The sequence below is a fragment of the Clarias gariepinus genome, chromosome 5 (assembly GCF_024256425.1).
Source record: "Clarias gariepinus isolate MV-2021 ecotype Netherlands chromosome 5, CGAR_prim_01v2, whole genome shotgun sequence".
Taxonomy (NCBI): Eukaryota; Metazoa; Chordata; class Actinopteri; order Siluriformes; family Clariidae; genus Clarias; species Clarias gariepinus.
The window spans coordinates 1,399,486-1,424,141 of record NC_071104.1 but is presented as its reverse complement, the minus strand read 5'-3'; the positions used below and the strand labels follow the sequence as shown (position 1 = coordinate 1,424,141).

At 43.9% G+C, this 24,656-nt stretch overlaps 25 non-coding genes across 25 annotated transcripts; 13 read left to right on the top strand and 12 right to left on the bottom strand.

Annotated features, from left to right (window-relative positions):
• Positions 1 to 1,154: 1,154 nt before the first annotated feature.
• trnak-uuu (transfer RNA lysine (anticodon UUU)) lies at positions 1,155 to 1,227 on the top strand. The gene has a single exon. It is a non-coding gene; the product is annotated as a tRNA-Lys (tRNA).
• Positions 1,228 to 1,833: 606 nt separating this feature from the next.
• Positions 1,834 to 1,905, bottom strand: trnaw-cca (transfer RNA tryptophan (anticodon CCA)). Its single transcript has one exon. It is a non-coding gene; the product is annotated as a tRNA-Trp (tRNA).
• A 1,173-nt stretch (positions 1,906 to 3,078) lies between these two features.
• Positions 3,079 to 3,151, top strand: trnak-uuu (transfer RNA lysine (anticodon UUU)). The gene has a single exon. It is a non-coding gene; the product is annotated as a tRNA-Lys (tRNA).
• Positions 3,152 to 3,757: 606 nt separating this feature from the next.
• On the bottom strand, positions 3,758 to 3,829 carry trnaw-cca (transfer RNA tryptophan (anticodon CCA)). The gene has a single exon. It is a non-coding gene; the product is annotated as a tRNA-Trp (tRNA).
• Positions 3,830 to 5,002: 1,173 nt separating this feature from the next.
• trnak-uuu (transfer RNA lysine (anticodon UUU)) lies at positions 5,003 to 5,075 on the top strand. Its single transcript has one exon. It is a non-coding gene; the product is annotated as a tRNA-Lys (tRNA).
• Positions 5,076 to 5,681: 606 nt separating this feature from the next.
• Positions 5,682 to 5,753, bottom strand: trnaw-cca (transfer RNA tryptophan (anticodon CCA)). Its single transcript has one exon. It is a non-coding gene; the product is annotated as a tRNA-Trp (tRNA).
• A 1,173-nt stretch (positions 5,754 to 6,926) lies between these two features.
• Positions 6,927 to 6,999, top strand: trnak-uuu (transfer RNA lysine (anticodon UUU)). The gene has a single exon. It is a non-coding gene; the product is annotated as a tRNA-Lys (tRNA).
• A 606-nt stretch (positions 7,000 to 7,605) lies between these two features.
• Positions 7,606 to 7,677, bottom strand: trnaw-cca (transfer RNA tryptophan (anticodon CCA)). Its single transcript has one exon. It is a non-coding gene; the product is annotated as a tRNA-Trp (tRNA).
• Positions 7,678 to 8,850: 1,173 nt separating this feature from the next.
• trnak-uuu (transfer RNA lysine (anticodon UUU)) lies at positions 8,851 to 8,923 on the top strand. Its single transcript has one exon. It is a non-coding gene; the product is annotated as a tRNA-Lys (tRNA).
• Positions 8,924 to 9,529: 606 nt separating this feature from the next.
• On the bottom strand, positions 9,530 to 9,601 carry trnaw-cca (transfer RNA tryptophan (anticodon CCA)). The gene has a single exon. It is a non-coding gene; the product is annotated as a tRNA-Trp (tRNA).
• A 1,173-nt stretch (positions 9,602 to 10,774) lies between these two features.
• On the top strand, positions 10,775 to 10,847 carry trnak-uuu (transfer RNA lysine (anticodon UUU)). The gene has a single exon. It is a non-coding gene; the product is annotated as a tRNA-Lys (tRNA).
• A 606-nt stretch (positions 10,848 to 11,453) lies between these two features.
• Positions 11,454 to 11,525, bottom strand: trnaw-cca (transfer RNA tryptophan (anticodon CCA)). Its single transcript has one exon. It is a non-coding gene; the product is annotated as a tRNA-Trp (tRNA).
• Positions 11,526 to 12,698: 1,173 nt separating this feature from the next.
• Positions 12,699 to 12,771, top strand: trnak-uuu (transfer RNA lysine (anticodon UUU)). Its single transcript has one exon. It is a non-coding gene; the product is annotated as a tRNA-Lys (tRNA).
• A 606-nt stretch (positions 12,772 to 13,377) lies between these two features.
• Positions 13,378 to 13,449, bottom strand: trnaw-cca (transfer RNA tryptophan (anticodon CCA)). The gene has a single exon. It is a non-coding gene; the product is annotated as a tRNA-Trp (tRNA).
• Positions 13,450 to 14,622: 1,173 nt separating this feature from the next.
• On the top strand, positions 14,623 to 14,695 carry trnak-uuu (transfer RNA lysine (anticodon UUU)). Its single transcript has one exon. It is a non-coding gene; the product is annotated as a tRNA-Lys (tRNA).
• Positions 14,696 to 15,301: 606 nt separating this feature from the next.
• On the bottom strand, positions 15,302 to 15,373 carry trnaw-cca (transfer RNA tryptophan (anticodon CCA)). The gene has a single exon. It is a non-coding gene; the product is annotated as a tRNA-Trp (tRNA).
• A 1,175-nt stretch (positions 15,374 to 16,548) lies between these two features.
• On the top strand, positions 16,549 to 16,621 carry trnak-uuu (transfer RNA lysine (anticodon UUU)). The gene has a single exon. It is a non-coding gene; the product is annotated as a tRNA-Lys (tRNA).
• Positions 16,622 to 17,227: 606 nt separating this feature from the next.
• Positions 17,228 to 17,299, bottom strand: trnaw-cca (transfer RNA tryptophan (anticodon CCA)). Its single transcript has one exon. It is a non-coding gene; the product is annotated as a tRNA-Trp (tRNA).
• Positions 17,300 to 18,472: 1,173 nt separating this feature from the next.
• Positions 18,473 to 18,545, top strand: trnak-uuu (transfer RNA lysine (anticodon UUU)). Its single transcript has one exon. It is a non-coding gene; the product is annotated as a tRNA-Lys (tRNA).
• A 606-nt stretch (positions 18,546 to 19,151) lies between these two features.
• On the bottom strand, positions 19,152 to 19,223 carry trnaw-cca (transfer RNA tryptophan (anticodon CCA)). The gene has a single exon. It is a non-coding gene; the product is annotated as a tRNA-Trp (tRNA).
• A 1,175-nt stretch (positions 19,224 to 20,398) lies between these two features.
• Positions 20,399 to 20,471, top strand: trnak-uuu (transfer RNA lysine (anticodon UUU)). The gene has a single exon. It is a non-coding gene; the product is annotated as a tRNA-Lys (tRNA).
• A 606-nt stretch (positions 20,472 to 21,077) lies between these two features.
• On the bottom strand, positions 21,078 to 21,149 carry trnaw-cca (transfer RNA tryptophan (anticodon CCA)). The gene has a single exon. It is a non-coding gene; the product is annotated as a tRNA-Trp (tRNA).
• A 1,175-nt stretch (positions 21,150 to 22,324) lies between these two features.
• trnak-uuu (transfer RNA lysine (anticodon UUU)) lies at positions 22,325 to 22,397 on the top strand. The gene has a single exon. It is a non-coding gene; the product is annotated as a tRNA-Lys (tRNA).
• A 606-nt stretch (positions 22,398 to 23,003) lies between these two features.
• On the bottom strand, positions 23,004 to 23,075 carry trnaw-cca (transfer RNA tryptophan (anticodon CCA)). Its single transcript has one exon. It is a non-coding gene; the product is annotated as a tRNA-Trp (tRNA).
• Positions 23,076 to 24,248: 1,173 nt separating this feature from the next.
• trnak-uuu (transfer RNA lysine (anticodon UUU)) lies at positions 24,249 to 24,321 on the top strand. The gene has a single exon. It is a non-coding gene; the product is annotated as a tRNA-Lys (tRNA).
• The last annotated feature ends 335 nt before the right edge of the window (positions 24,322 to 24,656 follow it).

Genomic DNA, 24,656 nt, shown 5'->3' with positions numbered 1-24,656 from the left:
CATGTGGCAGCACATTTTCTCTCAAGGACAGGTCACGCGCGTCATCTATTGCTCCAGGCTTCTGGAATCTGGGATAGGGTTTTTTTTTTGTGCAAAGGACAAAGCAAAAGCTGATTGCATAACCTGTCTGATTCCCCCGTCCATGGATATCAAGAGGGTTTTTCATGATCAAATAGCACTCCTCAGCTCAGTGTGTGAGTGTGAAGCTTGGACAACTTGGACCTGAGTCTTGTCTCATAGACTGGAAAGCATATGAGTATGGAGCAGTGTGGGACAATCTTTGGGATTATTTCACAACAGTCTTTGTGTCAGATGATGGGCATTCAGTGGCAAAGGTGGTATTAATCTCCATCTTCCGAGTTACACGGAGCCACGAATGCCCAAGATTGCACTACACACTGGACTTCAACGTATATAAATATATCTATATGTATATATGAAAATACATCACTGAAAGCTCCCTTGTGCCCGTTTTCTATGAAAGCATACAGTGATAAATTGCTGAAAGCCGATGCGGATGTCTTTGTCTGGTCCAGAGTGATCTATTTGATCAGGGAAGTATGCTGGAAAAGTGTGTGTGCAAAACTGTTGAAAATGTAATGAACAGTGTCGACTGCAAACCAATCTTGACCGAGTTGGTTGTATTTCTCAGTCGATAGCGCACTGGTCTTTTGATCTCAGGGTCCATGGCTTTAGTCCATGTTTGTAAATAAAGTAGACTTGAAAATGAGTCATGTGGTCTCCTTGTCTAGAAGGCCAACCTTCGTCGATAATGCTGATCTCTTTAAAGTTATTCACATACCATAGGCATATAAGACATTCACTTATCCTAGATAAGACTTTAGAGGCAGGGCTGTTCAGAAGAGTGATCCTGGTACCAACTTTCACTGGATGTGATGGTCAGAATCCTCTTGTTAGGGAACGAAATGTTGAAAACATGGCAGTTAAACAAAACTCTTAACGGTTCGATTGATCTCGGCTTAAATACTGGGACATGTTATCAGCCAGTGTGAAGGTTTAAAATTCTGGTGGCCAACCTCACCACTTGAAAGGGTTCACAAGTGCTTTGTTTCTTCACATGTGTCAAACAATGGACGAGCGTTGGGAAAGGATGCCTCAAACTGCTTTTTGGGAGCGATGGCACCTTTTTCAGGGCCTGGATAGCTCAGTCGGTAGAGCATCAGACTTTTAATCTGAGGGTCCAGGGTTCAAGTCCCTGTTCAGGCGTTACCTTCTATTGGTGCTTAGGAAGAAGAGCGTTTGGCGCAAGTTGTTCAAAGCGATTAAAAATCCCAGCTTGGATTAAGAAATTCTCAAGAGCAGAACGTTGGAAATTGCTGACTCCTTGCCAAGTATTTCCATAATTTACCAGTGGATACTTTCTCTTAGGAGATTGTCTTATGTTCAGGAAGGTCACCAGGAGATGGTATTGCCACAGGTCTTCTTATCTACAGATGAATAAAATACAAACCCCTCACCTTAGAAGGAAACTTGTAGCTTCAAACATTTCCATTTCTTACCTAGGATAAACTAGGATCCTGTCTGTCAGACCAGCTGAATCTTCTATTATGATGGCATCTAAAGACGCCTTATCAGGCCCTAACATTTCTCAGCACGCACAGCCGGCCGAGAATGGGGAAACATGTTATAGCAGGCTGAGGATGTCTGCCTAGTAATTAGGTCGGTGAGCTGTTACCTGAGCGCTGTCATATTTTGTCAAGAGGTTGACACGAACATGCATGGTCATCCTAGGGATTGGATGTAATTTAAAATTCTGCCCACGAACCTTCTCGGAAAAGCCAGCAACACCAGCCGCCACACACAGACAGCTCATGACCTCGACGTGATTTGAACACGCAACCTTCTGATCTGGAGTCAGACGCGCTACCGTTGCGCCACGAGGTCCTACATGGCGAGGGGTGCATGTGGCAACACATTTTCTCTCAAGGACAAGTCACGCGCGTCATCTATTGCTCCAGGCTTCTGGAATCTGGGATAGGGCTTTTTTTGTGCAAAGGACAAAGCAAAAGCTGATTGCATAACCTGTCTGATTCCCCCGTCCATGGATATCAAGAGGGTTTTTCATGATCAAATAGCACTCCTCAGCTCAGTGTGTGAGTGTGAAGCTTGGACAACTTGGACCTGAGTCTTGTCTCATAGACTGGAAAGCATATGAGTATGGAGCAGTGTGGGACAATCTTTGGGATTATTTCACAACAGTCTTTGTGTCAGATGATGGGCATTCAGTGGCAAAGGTGGTATTAATCTCCATCTTCCGAGTTACACGGAGCCACGAATGCCCAAGATTGCACTACACACTGGACTTCAACGTATATAAATATATCTATATGTATATATGAAAATACATCACTGAAAGCTCCCTTGTGCCCGTTTTCTATGAAAGCATACAGTGAAAAATTGCTGAAAGCCGATGCGGATGTCTTTGTCTGGTCCAGAATGGACGATCCATTTGATCAGGGAAGAATGCTGGAAAAGTGTGTGTGCAAAACTGTTGAAAATGTAATGAACAGTGTCGACTGCAAACCAATCTTGACCGAGTTGGTTGTATTTCTCAGTCGATAGCGCACTGGTCTTTTGATCTCAGGGTCCATGGCTTTAGTCCATGTTTGTAAATAAAGTAGACTTGAAAATGAGTCATGTGGTCTCCTTGTCTAGAAGGCCAACCTTTGTCGATAATGCTGATCTCTTTAAAGTTATTCACATACCATAGGCATATAAGACATTCACTTATTCTAGATAAGACTTTAGAGGCAGGGCTGTTCAGAAGAGTGATCCTGGTAAGAACTTTCACTGGATGTGATGGTCAGAATCCTCTTGTTAGGGAACAAAATGTTGAAAACATGGCAGTTAAACAAAAATCTTAACGGTTCGATTGATCTCGGCTTAAATACTGGGACATGTTATCAGCCAGTGTGAAGGTTTAAAATTCTGGTGGCCAACCTCACCACTTGAAAGGGTTCACAAGTGCTTTGTTTCTTCACATGTGTCAAACAATGGACGAGCGTTGGGAAAGGATGCCTCAAACTGCTTTTTGGGAGCGATGGCACCTTTTTCAGGGCCTGGATAGCTCAGTCGGTAGAGCATCAGACTTTTAATCTGAGGGTCCAGGGTTCAAGTCCCTGTTCAGGCGTTACCTTCTATTGGTGCTTAGGAAGAAGAGCGTTTGGCGCAAGTTGTTCAAAGCGATTAAAAATCCCAGCTTGGATTAAGAAATTCTCAAGAGCAGAACGTTGGAAATTGCTGACTCCTTGCCAAGTATTTCCATAATTTACCAGTGGATACTTTCTCTTAGGAGATTGTCTTATGTTCAGGAAGGTCACCAGGAGATGGTATTGCCACAGGTCTTCTTATCTACAGATGAATAAAATACAAACCCCTCACCTTAGAAGGAAACTTGTAGCTTCAAACATTTCCATTTCTTACCTAGGATAAACTAGGATCCTGTCTGTCAGACCAGCTGAATCTTCTATTATGATGGCATCTAAAGACGCCTTATCAGGCCCTAACATTTCTCAGCACGCACAGCCGGCCGAGAATGGGGAAACATGTTATAGCAGGCTGAGGATGTCTGCCTAGTAATTAGGTCGGTGAGCTGTTACCTGAGCGCTGTCATATTTTGTCAAGAGGTTGACACGAACATGCATGGTCATCCTAGGGATTGGATGTAATTTAAAATTCTGCCCACGAACCTTCTCGGAAAAGCCAGCAACACCAGCCGCCACACACAGACAGCTCATGACCTCGACGTGATTTGAACACGCAACCTTCTGATCTGGAGTCAGACGCGCTACCGTTGCGCCACGAGGTCCTACATGGCGAGGGGTGCATGTGGCAACACATTTTCTCTCAAGGACAAGTCACGCGCGTCATCTATTGCTCCAGGCTTCTGGAATCTGGGATAGGGCTTTTTTTGTGCAAAGGACAAAGCAAAAGCTGATTGCATAACCTGTCTGATTCCCCCGTCCATGGATATCAAGAGGGTTTTTCATGATCAAATAGCACTCCTCAGCTCAGTGTGTGAGTGTGAAGCTTGGACAACTTGGACCTGAGTCTTGTCTCATAGACTGGAAAGCATATGAGTATGGAGCAGTGTGGGACAATCTTTGGGATTATTTCACAACAGTCTTTGTGTCAGATGATGGGCATTCAGTGGCAAAGGTGGTATTAATCTCCATCTTCCGAGTTACACGGAGCCACGAATGCCCAAGATTGCACTACACACTGGACTTCAACGTATATAAATATATCTATATGTATATATGAAAATACATCACTGAAAGCTCCCTTGTGCCCGTTTTCTATGAAAGCATACAGTGAAAAATTGCTGAAAGCCGATGCGGATGTCTTTGTCTGGTCCAGAATGGACGATCCATTTGATCAGGGAAGAATGCTGGAAAAGTGTGTGTGCAAAACTGTTGAAAATGTAATGAACAGTGTCGACTGCAAACCAATCTTGACCGAGTTGGTTGTATTTCTCAGTCGATAGCGCACTGGTCTTTTGATCTCAGGGTCCATGGCTTTAGTCCATGTTTGTAAATAAAGTAGACTTGAAAATGAGTCATGTGGTCTCCTTGTCTAGAAGGCCAACCTTCGTCGATAATGCTGATCTCTTTAAAGTTATTCACATACCATAGGCATATAAGACATTCACTTATCCTAGATAAGACTTTAGAGGCAGGGCTGTTCAGAAGAGTGATCCTGGTAACAACTTTCACTGGATGTGATGGTCAGAATCCTCTTGTTAGGGAACGAAATGTTGAAAACATGGCAGTTAAACAAAACTCTTAACGGTTCGATTGATCTCGGCTTAAATACTGGGACATGTTATCAGCCAGTGTGAAGGTTTAAAATTCTGGTGGCCAACCTCACCACTTGAAAGGGTTCACAAGTGCTTTGTTTCTTCACATGTGTCAAACAATGGACGAGCGTTGGGAAAGGATGCCTCAAACTGCTTTTTGGGAGCGATGGCACCTTTTTCAGGGCCTGGATAGCTCAGTCGGTAGAGCATCAGACTTTTAATCTGAGGGTCCAGGGTTCAAGTCCCTGTTCAGGCGTTACCTTCTATTGGTGCTTAGGAAGAAGAGCGTTTGGCGCAAGTTGTTCAAAGCGATTAAAAATCCCAGCTTGGATTAAGAAATTCTCAAGAGCAGAACGTTGGAAATTGCTGACTCCTTGCCAAGTATTTCCATAATTTACCAGTGGATACTTTCTCTTAGGAGATTGTCTTATGTTCAGGAAGGTCACCAGGAGATGGTATTGCCACAGGTCTTCTTATCTACAGATGAATAAAATACAAACCCCTCACCTTAGAAGGAAACTTGTAGCTTCAAACATTTCCATTTCTTACCTAGGATAAACTAGGATCCTGTCTGTCAGACCAGCTGAATCTTCTATTATGATGGCATCTAAAGACGCCTTATCAGGCCCTAACATTTCTCAGCACGCACAGCCGGCCGAGAATGGGGAAACATGTTATAGCAGGCTGAGGATGTCTGCCTAGTAATTAGGTCGGTGAGCTGTTACCTGAGCGCTGTCATATTTTGTCAAGAGGTTGACACGAACATGCATGGTCATCCTAGGGATTGGATGTAATTTAAAATTCTGCCCACGAACCTTCTCGGAAAAGCCAGCAACACCAGCCGCCACACACAGACAGCTCATGACCTCGACGTGATTTGAACACGCAACCTTCTGATCTGGAGTCAGACGCGCTACCGTTGCGCCACGAGGTCCTACATGGCGAGGGGTGCATGTGGCAACACATTTTCTCTCAAGGACAAGTCACGCGCGTCATCTATTGCTCCAGGCTTCTGGAATCTGGGATAGGGCTTTTTTTGTGCAAAGGACAAAGCAAAAGCTGATTGCATAACCTGTCTGATTCCCCCGTCCATGGATATCAAGAGGGTTTTTCATGATCAAATAGCACTCCTCAGCTCAGTGTGTGAGTGTGAAGCTTGGACAACTTGGACCTGAGTCTTGTCTCATAGACTGGAAAGCATATGAGTATGGAGCAGTGTGGGACAATCTTTGGGATTATTTCACAACAGTCTTTGTGTCAGATGATGGGCATTCAGTGGCAAAGGTGGTATTAATCTCCATCTTCCGAGTTACACGGAGCCACGAATGCCCAAGATTGCACTACACACTGGACTTCAACGTATATAAATATATCTATATGTATATATGAAAATACATCACTGAAAGCTCCCTTGTGCCCGTTTTCTATGAAAGCATACAGTGAAAAATTGCTGAAAGCCGATGCGGATGTCTTTGTCTGGTCCAGAATGGACGATCCATTTGATCAGGGAAGAATGCTGGAAAAGTGTGTGTGCAAAACTGTTGAAAATGTAATGAACAGTGTCGACTGCAAACCAATCTTGACCGAGTTGGTTGTATTTCTCAGTCGATAGCGCACTGGTCTTTTGATCTCAGGGTCCATGGCTTTAGTCCATGTTTGTAAATAAAGTAGACTTGAAAATGAGTCATGTGGTCTCCTTGTCTAGAAGGCCAACCTTCGTCGATAATGCTGATCTCTTTAAAGTTATTCACATACCATAGGCATATAAGACATTCACTTATCCTAGATAAGACTTTAGAGGCAGGGCTGTTCAGAAGAGTGATCCTGGTAACAACTTTCACTGGATGTGATGGTCAGAATCCTCTTGTTAGGGAACGAAATGTTGAAAACATGGCAGTTAAACAAAACTCTTAACGGTTCGATTGATCTCGGCTTAAATACTGGGACATGTTATCAGCCAGTGTGAAGGTTTAAAATTCTGGTGGCCAACCTCACCACTTGAAAGGGTTCACAAGTGCTTTGTTTCTTCACATGTGTCAAACAATGGACGAGCGTTGGGAAAGGATGCCTCAAACTGCTTTTTGGGAGCGATGGCACCTTTTTCAGGGCCTGGATAGCTCAGTCGGTAGAGCATCAGACTTTTAATCTGAGGGTCCAGGGTTCAAGTCCCTGTTCAGGCGTTACCTCCTATTGGTGCTTAGGAAGAAGAGCGTTTGGCGCAAGTTGTTCAAAGCGATTAAAAATCCCAGCTTGGATTAAGAAATTCTCAAGAGCAGAACGTTGGAAATTGCTGACTCCTTGCCAAGTATTTCCATAATTTACCAGTGGATACTTTCTCTTAGGAGATTGTCTTATGTTCAGGAAGGTCACCAGGAGATGGTATTGCCACAGGTCTTCTTATCTACAGATGAATAAAATACAAACCCCTCACCTTAGAAGGAAACTTGTAGCTTCAAACATTTCCATTTCTTACCTAGGATAAACTAGGATCCTGTCTGTCAGACCAGCTGAATCTTCTATTATGATGGCATCTAAAGACGCCTTATCAGGCCCTAACATTTCTCAGCACGCACAGCCGGCCGAGAATGGGGAAACATGTTATAGCAGGCTGAGGATGTCTGCCTAGTAATTAGGTCGGTGAGCTGTTACCTGAGCGCTGTCATATTTTGTCAAGAGGTTGACACGAACATGCATGGTCATCCTAGGGATTGGATGTAATTTAAAATTCTGCCCACGAACCTTCTCGGAAAAGCCAGCAACACCAGCCGCCACACACAGACAGCTCATGACCTCGACGTGATTTGAACACGCAACCTTCTGATCTGGAGTCAGACGCGCTACTGTTGCGCCACGAGGTCCTACATGGCCAGCAGTGCATGTGGCAGCATATTTTCTCTCAAGGACAAGTCACGCGCGTCATCTATTGCTCCAGGCTTCTGGAATCTGGGATAGGGCTTTTTTTGTGCAAAGGACAAAGCAAAAGCTGATTGCATAACCTGTCTGATTCCCCCGTCCATGGATATCAAGAGGGTTTTTCATGATCAAATAGCACTCCTCAGCTCAGTGTGTGAGTGTGAAGCTTGGACAACTTGGACCTGAGTCTTGTCTCATAGACTGGAAAGCATATGAGTATGGAGCAGTGTGGGACAATCTTTGGGATTATTTCACAACAGTCTTTGTGTCAGATGATGGGCATTCAGTGGCAAAGGTGGTATTAATCTCCATCTTCCGAGTTACACGGAGCCACGAATGCCCAAGATTGCACTACACACTGGACTTCAACGTATATAAATATATCTATATGTATATATGAAAATACATCACTGAAAGCTCCCTTGTGCCCGTTTTCTATGAAAGCATACAGTGAAAAATTGCTGAAAGCCGATGCGGATGTCTTTGTCTGGTCCAGAATGGACGATCCATTTGATCAGGGAAGAATGCTGGAAAAGTGTGTGTGCAAAACTGTTGAAAATGTAATGAACAGTGTCGACTGCAAACCAATCTTGACCGAGTTGGTTGTATTTCTCAGTCGATAGCGCACTGGTCTTTTGATCTCAGGGTCCATGGCTTTAGTCCATGTTTGTAAATAAAGTAGACTTGAAAATGAGTCATGTGGTCTCCTTGTCTAGAAGGCCAACCTTTGTCGATAATGCTGATCTCTTTAAAGTTATTCACATACCATAGGCATATAAGACATTCACTTATTCTAGATAAGACTTTAGAGGCAGGGCTGTTCAGAAGAGTGATCCTGGTAAGAACTTTCACTGGATGTGATGGTCAGAATCCTCTTGTTAGGGAACAAAATGTTGAAAACATGGCAGTTAAACAAAAATCTTAACGGTTCGATTGATCTCGGCTTAAATACTGGGACATGTTATCAGCCAGTGTGAAGGTTTAAAATTCTGGTGGCCAACCTCACCACTTGAAAGGGTTCACAAGTGCTTTGTTTCTTCACATGTGTCAAACAATGGACGAGCGTTGGGAAAGGATGCCTCAAACTGCTTTTTGGGAGCGATGGCACCTTTTTCAGGGCCTGGATAGCTCAGTCGGTAGAGCATCAGACTTTTAATCTGAGGGTCCAGGGTTCAAGTCCCTGTTCAGGCGTTACCTTCTATTGGTGCTTAGGAAGAAGAGCATTTGGCGCAAGTTGTTCAAAGCGATTAAAAATCCCAGCTTGGATTAAGAAATTCTCAAGAGCAGAACGTTGGAAATTGCTGACTCCTTGCCAAGTATTTCCATAATTTACCAGTGGATACTTTCTCTTAGGAGATTGTCTTATGTTCAGGAAGGTCACCAGGAGATGGTATTGCCACAGGTCTTCTTATCTACAGATGAATAAAATACAAACCCCTCACCTTAGAAGGAAACTTGTAGCTTCAAACATTTCCATTTCTTACCTAGGATAAACTAGGATCCTGTCTGTCAGACCAGCTGAATCTTCTATTATGATGGCATCTAAAGACGCCTTATCAGGCCCTAACATTTCTCAGCACGCACAGCCGGCCGAGAATGGGGAAACATGTTATAGCAGGCTGAGGATGTCTGCCTAGTAATTAGGTCGGTGAGCTGTTACCTGAGCGCTGTCATATTTTGTCAAGAGGTTGACACGAACATGCATGGTCATCCTAGGGATTGGATGTAATTTAAAATTCTGCCCACGAACCTTCTCGGAAAAGCCAGCAACACCAGCCGCCACACACAGACAGCTCATGACCTCGACGTGATTTGAACACGCAACCTTCTGATCTGGAGTCAGACGCGCTACCGTTGCGCCACGAGGTCCTACATGGCGAGGGGTGCATGTGGCAACACATTTTCTCTCAAGGACAAGTCACGCGCGTCATCTATTGCTCCAGGCTTCTGGAATCTGGGATAGGGCTTTTTTTGTGCAAAGGACAAAGCAAAAGCTGATTGCATAACCTGTCTGATTCCCCCGTCCATGGATATCAAGAGGGTTTTTCATGATCAAATAGCACTCCTCAGCTCAGTGTGTGAGTGTGAAGCTTGGACAACTTGGACCTGAGTCTTGTCTCATAGACTGGAAAGCATATGAGTATGGAGCAGTGTGGGACAATCTTTGGGATTATTTCACAACAGTCTTTGTGTCAGATGATGGGCATTCAGTGGCAAAGGTGGTATTAATCTCCATCTTCCGAGTTACACGGAGCCACGAATGCCCAAGATTGCACTACACACTGGACTTCAACGTATATAAATATATCTATATGTATATATGAAAATACATCACTGAAAGCTCCCTTGTGCCCGTTTTCTATGAAAGCATACAGTGAAAAATTGCTGAAAGCCGATGCGGATGTCTTTGTCTGGTCCAGAATGGACGATCCATTTGATCAGGGAAGAATGCTGGAAAAGTGTGTGTGCAAAACTGTTGAAAATGTAATGAACAGTGTCGACTGCAAACCAATCTTGACCGAGTTGGTTGTATTTCTCAGTCGATAGCGCACTGGTCTTTTGATCTCAGGGTCCATGGCTTTAGTCCATGTTTGTAAATAAAGTAGACTTGAAAATGAGTCATGTGGTCTCCTTGTCTAGAAGGCCAACCTTTGTCGATAATGCTGATCTCTTTAAAGTTATTCACATACCATAGGCATATAAGACATTCACTTATTCTAGATAAGACTTTAGAGGCAGGGCTGTTCAGAAGAGTGATCCTGGTAAGAACTTTCACTGGATGTGATGGTCAGAATCCTCTTGTTAGGGAACAAAATGTTGAAAACATGGCAGTTAAACAAAAATCTTAACGGTTCGATTGATCTCGGCTTAAATACTGGGACATGTTATCAGCCAGTGTGAAGGTTTAAAATTCTGGTGGCCAACCTCACCACTTGAAAGGGTTCACAAGTGCTTTGTTTCTTCACATGTGTCAAACAATGGACGAGCGTTGGGAAAGGATGCCTCAAACTGCTTTTTGGGAGCGATGGCACCCTTTTCAGAGCCTGGATAGCTCAGTTGGTAGAGCATCAGACTTTTAATCTGAGGGTCCAGGGTTCAAGTCCCTGTTCAGGTGTTACCTTCTATTGGTGCTTAGGAAGAAGAGCGTTTGGCGCAAGTTGTTCAAAGCGATTAAAAATCCCAGCTTGGATTAAGAAATTCTCAAGAGCAGAACGTTGGAAATTGCTGACTCCTTGCCAAGTATTTCCATAATTTACCAGTGGATACTTTCTCTTAGGAGATTGTCTTATGTTCAGGAAGGTCACCAGGAGATGGTATTGCCACAGGTCTTCTTTTCTACAGATGAATAAAATACAAACCCCTCACCTTAGAAGGAAACTTGAAGCTTCAAACATTTCCATTTCTTACCTAGGATAAACTAGGATCCTGTCTGTCAGACCAGCTGAATCTTCTATTATGATGGCATCTAAAGACGCCTTATCAGGCCCTAACTTTTCTCAGCACGCAAAGCCGGCCGAGAATGGGGAAACATGTTATAGCAGGCTGAGGATGTCTGCCTAGTAATTAGGTCGGTGAGCTGTTACCTGAGCGCTGTCATCTTTTGTCAAGAGGTTGACACAAGCATGCATGGTCATCCTAGGGATTGGATGTAATTAAAAATTCTGCCCACAAACCTTCTCGGAAAAGCCAGCAACACCAGCCGCCACACACAGACAGCTCATGACCTCGACGTGATTTGAACACGCAACCTTCTGATCTGGAGTCAGACGCGCTACCGTTGCGCCACGAGGTCCTACATGGCCAGCAGTGCATGTGGCAGCACATTTTCTCTCAAGGACAAGTCACGCGCGTCATCTATTGCTCCAGGCTTCTGGAATCTGGGATAGGGCTTTTTTTGTGCAAAGGACAAAGCAAAAGCTGATTGCATAACCTGTCTGATTCCCCCGTCCATGGATATCAAGAGGGTTTTTCATGATCAAATAGCACTCCTCAGCTCAGTGTGTGAGTGTGAAGCTTGGACAACTTGGACCTGAGTCTTGTCTCATAGACTGGAAAGCATATGAGTATGGAGCAGTGTGGGACAATCTTTGGGATTATTTCACAACAGTCTTTGTGTCAGATGATGGGCATTCAGTGGCAAAGGTGGTATTAATCTCCATCTTCCGAGTTACACGGAGCCACGAATGCCCAAGATTGCACTACACACTGGACTTCAACGTATATAAATATATCTATATGTATATATGAAAATACATCACTGAAAGCTCCCTTGTGCCCGTTTTCTATGAAAGCATACGGTGAAAAATTGCTGAAAGCCGATGCGGATGTCTTTGTCTGGTCCAGAATGGACGATCCATTTGATCAGGGAAGAATGCTGGAAAAGTGTGTGTGCAAAACTGTTGAAAATGTAATGAACAGTGTCGACTGCAAACCAATCTTGACCGAGTTGGTTGTATTTCTCAGTCGATAGCGCACTGGTCTTTTGATCTCAGGGTCCATGGCTTTAGTCCATGTTTGTAAATAAAGTAGACTTGAAAATGAGTCATGTGGTCTCCTTGTCTAGAAGGCCAACCTTCGTCGATAATGCTGATCTCTTTAAAGTTATTCACATACCATAGGCATATAAGACATTCACTTATCCTAGATAAGACTTTAGAGGCAGGGCTGTTCAGAAGAGTGATCCTGGTAACAACTTTCACTGGATGTGATGGTCAGAATCCTCTTGTTAGGGAACGAAATGTTGAAAACATGGCAGTTAAACAAAACTCTTAACGGTTCGATTGATCTCGGCTTAAATACTGGGACATGTTATCAGCCAGTGTGAAGGTTTAAAATTCTGGTGGCCAACCTCACCACTTGAAAGGGTTCACAAGTGCTTTGTTTCTTCACATGTGTCAAACAATGGACGAGCGTTGGGAAAGGATGCCTCAAACTGCTTTTTGGGAGCGATGGCACCTTTTTCAGGGCCTGGATAGCTCAGTCGGTAGAGCATCAGACTTTTAATCTGAGGGTCCAGGGTTCAAGTCCCTGTTCAGGCGTTACCTTCTATTGGTGCTTAGGAAGAAGAGCGTTTGGCGCAAGTTGTTCAAAGCGATTAAAAATCCCAGCTTGGATTAAGAAATTCTCAAGAGCAGAACGTTGGAAATTGCTGACTCCTTGCCAAGTATTTCCATAATTTACCAGTGGATACTTTCTCTTAGGAGATTGTCTTATGTTCAGGAAGGTCACCAGGAGATGGTATTGCCACAGGTCTTCTTATCTACAGATGAATAAAATACAAACCCCTCACCTTAGAAGGAAACTTGTAGCTTCAAACATTTCCATTTCTTACCTAGGATAAACTAGGATCCTGTCTGTCAGACCAGCTGAATCTTCTATTATGATGGCATCTAAAGACGCCTTATCAGGCCCTAACATTTCTCAGCACGCACAGCCGGCCGAGAATGGGGAAACATGTTATAGCAGGCTGAGGATGTCTGCCTAGTAATTAGGTCGGTGAGCTGTTACCTGAGCGCTGTCATATTTTGTCAAGAGGTTGACACGAACATGCATGGTCATCCTAGGGATTGGATGTAATTTAAAATTCTGCCCACGAACCTTCTCGGAAAAGCCAGCAACACCAGCCGCCACACACAGACAGCTCATGACCTCGACGTGATTTGAACACGCAACCTTCTGATCTGGAGTCAGACGCGCTACCGTTGCGCCACGAGGTCCTACATGGCGAGGGGTGCATGTGGCAACACATTTTCTCTCAAGGACAAGTCACGCGCGTCATCTATTGCTCCAGGCTTCTGGAATCTGGGATAGGGCTTTTTTTGTGCAAAGGACAAAGCAAAAGCTGATTGCATAACCTGTCTGATTCCCCCGTCCATGGATATCAAGAGGGTTTTTCATGATCAAATAGCACTCCTCAGCTCAGTGTGTGAGTGTGAAGCTTGGACAACTTGGACCTGAGTCTTGTCTCATAGACTGGAAAGCATATGAGTATGGAGCAGTGTGGGACAATCTTTGGGATTATTTCACAACAGTCTTTGTGTCAGATGATGGGCATTCAGTGGCAAAGGTGGTATTAATCTCCATCTTCCGAGTTACACGGAGCCACGAATGCCCAAGATTGCACTACACACTGGACTTCAACGTATATAAATATATCTATATGTATATATGAAAATACATCACTGAAAGCTCCCTTGTGCCCGTTTTCTATGAAAGCATACAGTGAAAAATTGCTGAAAGCCGATGCGGATGTCTTTGTCTGGTCCAGAATGGACGATCCATTTGATCAGGGAAGAATGCTGGAAAAGTGTGTGTGCAAAACTGTTGAAAATGTAATGAACAGTGTCGACTGCAAACCAATCTTGACCGAGTTGGTTGTATTTCTCAGTCGATAGCGCACTGGTCTTTTGATCTCAGGGTCCATGGCTTTAGTCCATGTTTGTAAATAAAGTAGACTTGAAAATGAGTCATGTGGTCTCCTTGTCTAGAAGGCCAACCTTTGTCGATAATGCTGATCTCTTTAAAGTTATTCACATACCATAGGCATATAAGACATTCACTTATTCTAGATAAGACTTTAGAGGCAGGGCTGTTCAGAAGAGTGATCCTGGTAAGAACTTTCACTGGATGTGATGGTCAGAATCCTCTTGTTAGGGAACAAAATGTTGAAAACATGGCAGTTAAACAAAAATCTTAACGGTTCGATTGATCTCGGCTTAAATACTGGGACATGTTATCAGCCAGTGTGAAGGTTTAAAATTCTGGTGGCCAACCTCACCACTTGAAAGGGTTCACAAGTGCTTTGTTTCTTCACATGTGTCAAACAATGGACGAGCGTTGGGAAAGGATGCCTCAAACTGCTTTTTGGGAGCGATGGCACCCTTTTCAGAGCCTGGATAGCTCAGTTGGTAGAGCATCAGACTTTTAATCTGAGGGTCCAGGGTTCAAGTCCCTGTTCAGGTGTTACCTTCTATTGGTGCTTAGGAAGAAGAGCGTTTGGCGCAAGTTGTTCAAAGCGATTAAAAATCCCAGCTTGGATTAAGAAATTCTCAAGAGCAGAACGTTGGAAATTGCTGACTCCTTGCCAAGTATTTCCATAATTTACCAGTGGATACTTTCTCTTAGGAGATTGTCTTATGTTCAGGAAGGTCACCAGGAGATGGTATTGCCACAGGTCTTCTTTTCTACAGATGAATAAAATACAAACCCCTCACCTTAGAAGGAAACTTGAAGCTTCAAACATTTCCATTTCTTACCTAGGATAAACTAGGATCCTGTCTGTCAGACCAGCTGAATCTTCTATTATGATGGCATCTAAAGACACCTTATCAGGCCCTAACTTTTCTCAGCACGCACAGCCGGCCGAGAATGGGGAAACATGTTATAGCAGGCTGAGGATGTCTGCCTAGTAATTAGGTCGGTGAGCTGTTACCTGAGCGCTGTCATCTTTTGTCAAGAGGTTGACACAAACATGCATGGTCATCCTAGGGATTGGATGTAATTTAAAATTCTGCCCACGAACCTTCTCGGAAAAGCCAGCAACACCAGCCGCCACACACAGACAGCTCATGACCTCGACGTGATTTGAACACGCAACCTTCTGATCTGGAGTCAGACGCGCTACCGTTGCGCCACGAGGTCCTACATGGCCAGCAGTGCATGTGGCAGCACATTTTCTCTCAAGGACAAGTCACGCGCGTCATCTATTGCTCCAGGCTTCTGGAATCTGGGATAGGGTTTTTTTTTTGTGCAAAGGACAAAGCAAAAGCTGATTGCATAACCTGTCTGATTCCCCCGTCCATGGATATCAAGAGGGTTTTTCATGATCAAATAGCACTCCTCAGCTCAGTGTGTGAGTGTGAAGCTTGGACAACTTGGACCTGAGTCTTGTCTCATAGACTGGAAAGCATATGAGTATGGAGCAGTGTGGGACAATCTTTGGGATTATTTCACAACAGTCTTTGTGTCAGATGATGGGCATTCAGTGGCAAAGGTGGTATTAATCTCCATCTTCCGAGTTACACGGAGCCACGAATGCCCAAGATTGCACTACACACTGGACTTCAACGTATATAAATATATCTATATGTATATATGAAAATACATCACTGAAAGCTCCCTTGTGCCCGTTTTCTATGAAAGCATACAGTGAAAAATTGCTGAAAGCCGATGCGGATGTCTTTGTCTGGTCCAGAATGGACGATCCATTTGATCAGGGAAGAATGCTGGAAAAGTGTGTGTGCAAAACTGTTGAAAATGTAATGAACAGTGTCGACTGCAAACCAATCTTGACCGAGTTGGTTGTATTTCTCAGTCGATAGCGCACTGGTCTTTTGATCTCAGGGTCCATGGCTTTAGTCCATGTTTGTAAATAAAGTAGACTTGAAAATGAGTCATGTGGTCTCCTTGTCTAGAAGGCCAACCTTCGTCGATAATGCTGATCTCTTTAAAGTTATTCACATACCATAGGCATATAAGACATTCACTTATCCTAGTTAAGACTTTAGAGGCAGGGCTGTTCAGAAGAGTGATCCTGGTAACAACTTTCACTGGATGTGATGGTCAGAATCCTCTTGTTAGGGAACGAAATGTTGAAAACATGGCAGTTAAACAAAACTCTTAACGGTTCGATTGATCTCGGCTTAAATACTGGGACATGTTATCAGCCAGTGTGAAGGTTTAAAATTCTGGTGGCCAACCTCACCACTTGAAAGGGTTCACAAGTGCTTTGTTTCTTCACATGTGTCAAACAATGGACGAGCGTTGGGAAAGGATGCCTCAAACTGCTTTTTGGGAGCGATGGCACCTTTTTCAGGGCCTGGATAGCTCAGTCGGTAGAGCATCAGACTTTTAATCTGAGGGTCCAGGGTTCAAGTCCCTGTTCAGGCGTTACCTTCTATTGGTGCTTAGGAAGAAGAGCGTTTGGCGCAAGTTGTTCAAAGCGATTAAAAATCCCAGCTTGGATTAAGAAATTCTCAAGAGCAGAACGTTGGAAATTGCTGACTCCTTGCCAAGTATTTCCATAATTTACCAGTGGATACTTTCTCTTAGGAGATTGTCTTATGTTCAGGAAGGTCACCAGGAGATGGTATTGCCACAGGTCTTCTTATCTACAGATGAATAAAATACAAACCCCTCACCTTAGAAGGAAACTTGTAGCTTCAAACATTTCCATTTCTTACCTAGGATAAACTAGGATCCTGTCTGTCAGACCAGCTGAATCTTCTATTATGATGGCATCTAAAGACGCCTTATCAGGCCCTAACATTTCTCAGCACGCACAGCCGGCCGAGAATGGGGAAACATGTTATAGCAGGCTGAGGATGTCTGCCTAGTAATTAGGTCGGTGAGCTGTTACCTGAGCGCTGTCATATTTTGTCAAGAGGTTGACACGAACATGCATGGTCATCCTAGGGATTGGATGTAATTTAAAATTCTGCCCACGAACCTTCTCGGAAAAGCCAGCAACACCAGCCGCCACACACAGACAGCTCATGACCTCGACGTGATTTGAACACGCAACCTTCTGATCTGGAGTCAGACGCGCTACCGTTGCGCCACGAGGTCCTACATGGCGAGGGGTGCATGTGGCAACACATTTTCTCTCAAGGACAAGTCACGCGCGTCATCTATTGCTCCAGGCTTCTGGAATCTGGGATAGGGCTTTTTTTGTGCAAAGGACAAAGCAAAAGCTGATTGCATAACCTGTCTGATTCCCCCGTCCATGGATATCAAGAGGGTTTTTCATGATCAAATAGCACTCCTCAGCTCAGTGTGTGAGTGTGAAGCTTGGACAACTTGGACCTGAGTCTTGTCTCATAGACTGGAAAGCATATGAGTATGGAGCAGTGTGGGACAATCTTTGGGATTATTTCACAACAGTCTTTGTGTCAGATGATGGGCATTCAGTGGCAAAGGTGGTATTAATCTCCATCTTCCGAGTTACACGGAGCCACGAATGCCCAAGATTGCACTACACACTGGACTTCAACGTATATAAATATATCTATATGTATATATGAAAATACATCACTGAAAGCTCCCTTGTGCCCGTTTTCTATGAAAGCATACAGTGAAAAATTGCTGAAAGCCGATGCGGATGTCTTTGTCTGGTCCAGAATGGACGATCCATTTGATCAGGGAAGAATGCTGGAAAAGTGTGTGTGCAAAACTGTTGAAAATGTAATGAACAGTGTCGACTGCAAACCAATCTTGACCGAGTTGGTTGTATTTCTCAGTCGATAGCGCACTGGTCTTTTGATCTCAGGGTCCATGGCTTTAGTCCATGTTTGTAAATAAAGTAGACTTGAAAATGAGTCATGTGGTCTCCTTGTCTAGAAGGCCAACCTTTGTCGATAATGCTGATCTCTTTAAAGTTATTCACATACCATAGGCATATAAGACATTCACTTATTCTAGATAAGACTTTAGAGGCAGGGCTGTTCAGAAGAGTGATCCTGGTAAGAACTTTCACTGGATGTGATGGTCAGAATCCTCTTGTTAGGGAACAAAATGTTGAAAACATGGCAGTTAAACAAAAATCTTAACGGTTCGATTGATCTCGGCTTAAATACTGGGACATGTTATCAGCCAGTGTGAAGGTTTAAAATTCTGGTGGCCAACCTCACCACTTGAAAGGGTTCACAAGTGCTTTGTTTCTTCACATGTGTCAAACAATGGACGAGCGTTGGGAAAGGATGCCTCAAACTGCTTTTTGGGAGCGATGGCACCCTTTTCAGAGCCTGGATAGCTCAGTTGGTAGAGCATCAGACTTTTAATCTGAGGGTCCAGGGTTCAAGTCCCTGTTCAGGTGTTACCTTCTATTGGTGCTTAGGAAGAAGAGCGTTTGGCGCAAGTTGTTCAAAGCGATTAAAAATCCCAGCTTGGATTAAGAAATTCTCAAGAGCAGAACGTTGGAAATTGCTGACTCCTTGCCAAGTATTTCCATAATTTACCAGTGGATACTTTCTCTTAGGAGATTGTCTTATGTTCAGGAAGGTCACCAGGAGATGGTATTGCCACAGGTCTTCTTTTCTACAGATGAATAAAATACAAACCCCTCACCTTAGAAGGAAACTTGAAGCTTCAAACATTTCCATTTCTTACCTAGGATAAACTAGGATCCTGTCTGTCAGACCAGCTGAATCTTCTATTATGATGGCATCTAAAGACGCCTTATCAGGCCCTAACTTTTCTCAGCACGCACAGCCGGCCGAGAATGGGGAAACATGTTATAGCAGGCTGAGGATGTCTGCCTAGTAATTAGGTCGGTGAGCTGTTACCTGAGCGCTGTCATCTTTTGTCAAGAGGTTGACACAAACATGCATGGTCATCCTAGGGATTGGATGTAATTTAAAATTCTGCCCACAAACCTTCTCGGAAAAGCCAGCAACACCAGCCGCCACACACAGACAGCTCATGACCTCGACGTGATTTGAACACGCAACCTTCTGATCTGGAGTCAGACGCGCTACCGTTGCGCCACGAGGTCCTACATGGCCAGCAGTGCATGTGGCAGCACATTTTCTCTCAAGGACAAGTCACGCGCGTCATCTATTGCTCCAGGCTTCTGGAATCTGGGATAGGGTTTTTTTTTTGTGCAAAGGACAAAGCAAAAGCTGATTGCATAACCTGTCTGATTCCCCCGTCCATGGATATCAAGAGGGTTTTTCATGATCAAATAGCACTCCTCAGCTCAGTGTGTGAGTGTGAAGCTTGGACAACTTGGACCTGAGTCTTGTCTCATAGACTGGAAAGCATATGAGTATGGAGCAGTGTGGGACAATCTTTGGGATTATTTCACAACAGTCTTTGTGTCAGATGATGGGCATTCAGTGGCAAAGGTGGTATTAATCTCCATCTTCCGAGTTACACGGAGCCACGAATGCCCAAGATTGCACTACACACTGGACTTCAACGTATATAAATATATCTATATGTATATATGAAAATACATCACTGAAAGCTCCCTTGTGCCCGTTTTCTATGAAAGCATACGGTGAAAAATTGCTGAAAGCCGATGCGGATGTCTTTGTCTGGTCCAGAATGGACGATCCATTTGATCAGGGAAGAATGCTGGAAAAGTGTGTGTGCAAAACTGTTGAAAATGTAATGAACAGTGTCGACTGCAAACCAATCTTGACCGAGTTGGTTGTATTTCTCAGTCGATAGCGCACTGGTCTTTTGATCTCAGGGTCCATGGCTTTAGTCCATGTTTGTAAATAAAGTAGACTTGAAAATGAGTCATGTGGTCTCCTTGTCTAGAAGGCCAACCTTTGTCGATAATGCTGATCTCTTTAAAGTTATTCACATACCATAGGCATATAAGACATTCACTTATTCTAGATAAGACTTTAGAGGCAGGGCTGTTCAGAAGAGTGATCCTGGTAAGAACTTTCACTGGATGTGATGGTCAGAATCCTCTTGTTAGGGAACAAAATGTTGAAAACATGGCAGTTAAACAAAAATCTTAACGGTTCGATTGATCTCGGCTTAAATACTGGGACATGTTATCAGCCAGTGTGAAGGTTTAAAATTCTGGTGGCCAACCTCACCACTTGAAAGGGTTCACAAGTGCTTTGTTTCTTCACATGTGTCAAACAATGGACGAGCGTTGGGAAAGGATGCCTCAAACTGCTTTTTGGGAGCGATGGCACCCTTTTCAGAGCCTGGATAGCTCAGTTGGTAGAGCATCAGACTTTTAATCTGAGGGTCCAGGGTTCAAGTCCCTGTTCAGGTGTTACCTTCTATTGGTGCTTAGGAAGAAGAGCGTTTGGCGCAAGTTGTTCAAAGCGATTAAAAATCCCAGCTTGGATTAAGAAATTCTCAAGAGCAGAACGTTGGAAATTGCTGACTCCTTGCCAAGTATTTCCATAATTTACCAGTGGATACTTTCTCTTAGGAGATTGTCTTATGTTCAGGAAGGTCACCAGGAGATGGTATTGCCACAGGTCTTCTTTTCTACAGATGAATAAAATACAAACCCCTCACCTTAGAAGGAAACTTGAAGCTTCAAACATTTCCATTTCTTACCTAGGATAAACTAGGATCCTGTCTGTCAGACCAGCTGAATCTTCTATTATGATGGCATCTAAAGACGCCTTATCAGGCCCTAACTTTTCTCAGCACGCACAGCCGGCCGAGAATGGGGAAACATGTTATAGCAGGCTGAGGATGTCTGCCTAGTAATTAGGTCGGTGAGCTGTTACCTGAGCGCTGTCATCTTTTGTCAAGAGGTTGACACAAGCATGCATGGTCATCCTAGGGATTGGATGTAATTAAAAATTCTGCCCACAAACCTTCTCGGAAAAGCCAGCAACACCAGCCGCCACACACAGACAGCTCATGACCTCGACGTGATTTGAACACGCAACCTTCTGATCTGGAGTCAGACGCGCTACCGTTGCGCCACGAGGTCCTACATGGCCAGCAGTGCATGTGGCAGCACATTTTCTCTCAAGGACAAGTCACGCGCGTCATCTATTGCTCCAGGCTTCTGGAATCTGGGATAGGGTTTTTTTTTTGTGCAAAGGACAAAGCAAAAGCTGATTGCATAACCTGTCTGATTCCCCCGTCCATGGATATCAAGAGGGTTTTTCATGATCAAATAGCACTCCTCAGCTCAGTGTGTGAGTGTGAAGCTTGGACAACTTGGACCTGAGTCTTGTCTCATAGACTGGAAAGCATATGAGTATGGAGCAGTGTGGGACAATCTTTGGGATTATTTCACAACAGTCTTTGTGTCAGATGATGGGCATTCAGTGGCAAAGGTGGTATTAATCTCCATCTTCCGAGTTACACGGAGCCACGAATGCCCAAGATTGCACTACACACTGGACTTCAACGTATAGAAATATATCTATATGTATATATGAAAATACATCACTGAAAGCTCCCTTGTGCCCGTTTTCTATGAAAGCATACGGTGAAAAATTGCTGAAAGCCGATGCGGATGTCTTTGTCTGGTCCAGAATGGACGATCCATTTGATCAGGGAAGAATGCTGGAAAAGTGTGTGTGCAAAACTGTTGAAAATGTAATGAACAGTGTCGACTGCAAACCAATCTTGACCGAGTTGGTTGTATTTCTCAGTCGATAGCGCACTGGTCTTTTGATCTCAGGGTCCATGGCTTTAGTCCATGTTTGTAAATAAAGTAGACTTGAAAATGAGTCATGTGGTCTCCTTGTCTAGAAGGCCAACCTTCGTCGATAATGCTGATCTCTTTAAAGTTATTCACATACCATAGGCATATAAGACATTCACTTATCCTAGATAAGACTTTAGAGGCAGGGCTGTTCAGAAGAGTGATCCTGGTAACAACTTTCACTGGATGTGATGGTCAGAATCCTCTTGTTAGGGAACGAAATGTTGAAAACATGGCAGTTAAACAAAACTCTTAACGGTTCGATTGATCTCGGCTTAAATACTGGGACATGTTATCAGCCAGTGTGAAGGTTTAAAATTCTGGTGGCCAACCTCACCACTTGAAAGGGTTCACAAGTGCTTTGTTTCTTCACATGTGTCAAACAATGGACGAGCGTTGGGAAAGGATGCCTCAAACTGCTTTTTGGGAGCGATGGCACCTTTTTCAGGGCCTGGATAGCTCAGTCGGTAGAGCATCAGACTTTTAATCTGAGGGTCCAGGGTTCAAGTCCCTGTTCAGGCGTTACCTTCTATTGGTGCTTAGGAAGAAGAGCGTTTGGCGCAAGTTGTTCAAAGCGATTAAAAATCCCAGCTTGGATTAAGAAATTCTCAAGAGCAGAACGTTGGAAATTGCTGACTCCTTGCCAAGTATTTCCATAATTTACCAGCGGATACTTTCTCTTAGGAGATTGTCTTATGTTCAGGAAGGTCACCAGGAGATGGTATTGCCACAGGTCTTCTTATCTACAGATGAATAAAATACAAACCCCTCACCTTAGAAGGAAACTTGTAGCTTCAAACATTTCCATTTCTTACCTAGGATAAACTAGGATCCTGTCTGTCAGACCAGCTGAATCTTCTATTATGATGGCATCTAAAGACGCCTTATCAGGCCCTAACATTTCTCAGCACGCACAGCCGGCCGAGAATGGGGAAACATGTTATAGCAGGCTGAGGATGTCTGCCTAGTAATTAGGTCGGTGAGCTGTTACCTGAGCGCTGTCATATTTTGTCAAGAGGTTGACACGAACATGCATGGTCATCCTAGGGATTGGATGTAATTTAAAATTCTGCCCACGAACCTTCTCGGAAAAGCCAGCAACACCAGCCGCCACACACAGACAGCTCATGACCTCGACGTGATTTGAACACGCAACCTTCTGATCTGGAGTCAGACGCGCTACCGTTGCGCCACGAGGTCCTACATGGCGAGGGGTGCATGTGGCAACACATTTTCTCTCAAGGACAAGTCACGCGCGTCATCTATTGCTCCAGGCTTCTGGAATCTGGGATAGGGCTTTTTTTGTGCAAAGGACAAAGCAAAAGCTGATTGCATAACCTGTCTGATTCCCCCGTCCATGGATATCAAGAGGGTTTTTCATGATCAAATAGCACTCCTCAGCTCAGTGTGTGAGTGTGAAGCTTGGACAACTTGGACCTGAGTCTTGTCTCATAGACTGGAAAGCATATGAGTATGGAGCAGTGTGGGACAATCTTTGGGATTATTTCACAACAGTCTTTGTGTCAGATGATGGGCATTCAGTGGCAAAGGTGGTATTAATCTCCATCTTCCGAGTTACACGGAGCCACGAATGCCCAAGATTGCACTACACACTGGACTTCAACGTATATAAATATATCTATATGTATATATGAAAATACATCACTGAAAGCTCCCTTGTGCCCGTTTTCTATGAAAGCATACAGTGAAAAATTGCTGAAAGCCGATGCGGATGTCTTTGTCTGGTCCAGAATGGACGATCCATTTGATCAGGGAAGAATGCTGGAAAAGTGTGTGTGCAAAACTGTTGAAAATGTAATGAACAGTGTCGACTGCAAACCAATCTTGACCGAGTTGGTTGTATTTCTCAGTCGATAGCGCACTGGTCTTTTGATCTCAGGGTCCATGGCTTTAGTCCATGTTTGTAAATAAAGTAGACTTGAAAATGAGTCATGTGGTCTCCTTGTCTAGAAGGCCAACCTTTGTCGATAATGCTGATCTCTTTAAAGTTATTCACATACCATAGGCATATAAGACATTCACTTATTCTAGATAAGACTTTAGAGGCAGGGCTGTTCAGAAGAGTGATCCTGGTAAGAACTTTCACTGGATGTGATGGTCAGAATCCTCTTGTTAGGGAACAAAATGTTGAAAACATGGCAGTTAAACAAAAATCTTAACGGTTCGATTGATCTCGGCTTAAATACTGGGACATGTTATCAGCCAGTGTGAAGGTTTAAAATTCTGGTGGCCAACCTCACCACTTGAAAGGGTTCACAAGTGCTTTGTTTCTTCACATGTGTCAAACAATGGACGAGCGTTGGGAAAGGATGCCTCAAACTGCTTTTTGGGAGCGATGGCACCCTTTTCAGAGCCTGGATAGCTCAGTTGGTAGAGCATCAGACTTTTAATCTGAGGGTCCAGGGTTCAAGTCCCTGTTCAGGTGTTACCTTCTATTGGTGCTTAGGAAGAAGAGCGTTTGGCGCAAGTTGTTCAAAGCGATTAAAAATCCCAGCTTGGATTAAGAAATTCTCAAGAGCAGAACGTTGGAAATTGCTGACTCCTTGCCAAGTATTTCCATAATTTACCAGTGGATACTTTCTCTTAGGAGATTGTCTTATGTTCAGGAAGGTCACCAGGAGATGGTATTGCCACAGGTCTTCTTTTCTACAGATGAATAAAATACAAACCCCTCACCTTAGAAGGAAACTTGAAGCTTCAAACATTTCCATTTCTTACCTAGGATAAACTAGGATCCTGTCTGTCAGACCAGCTGAATCT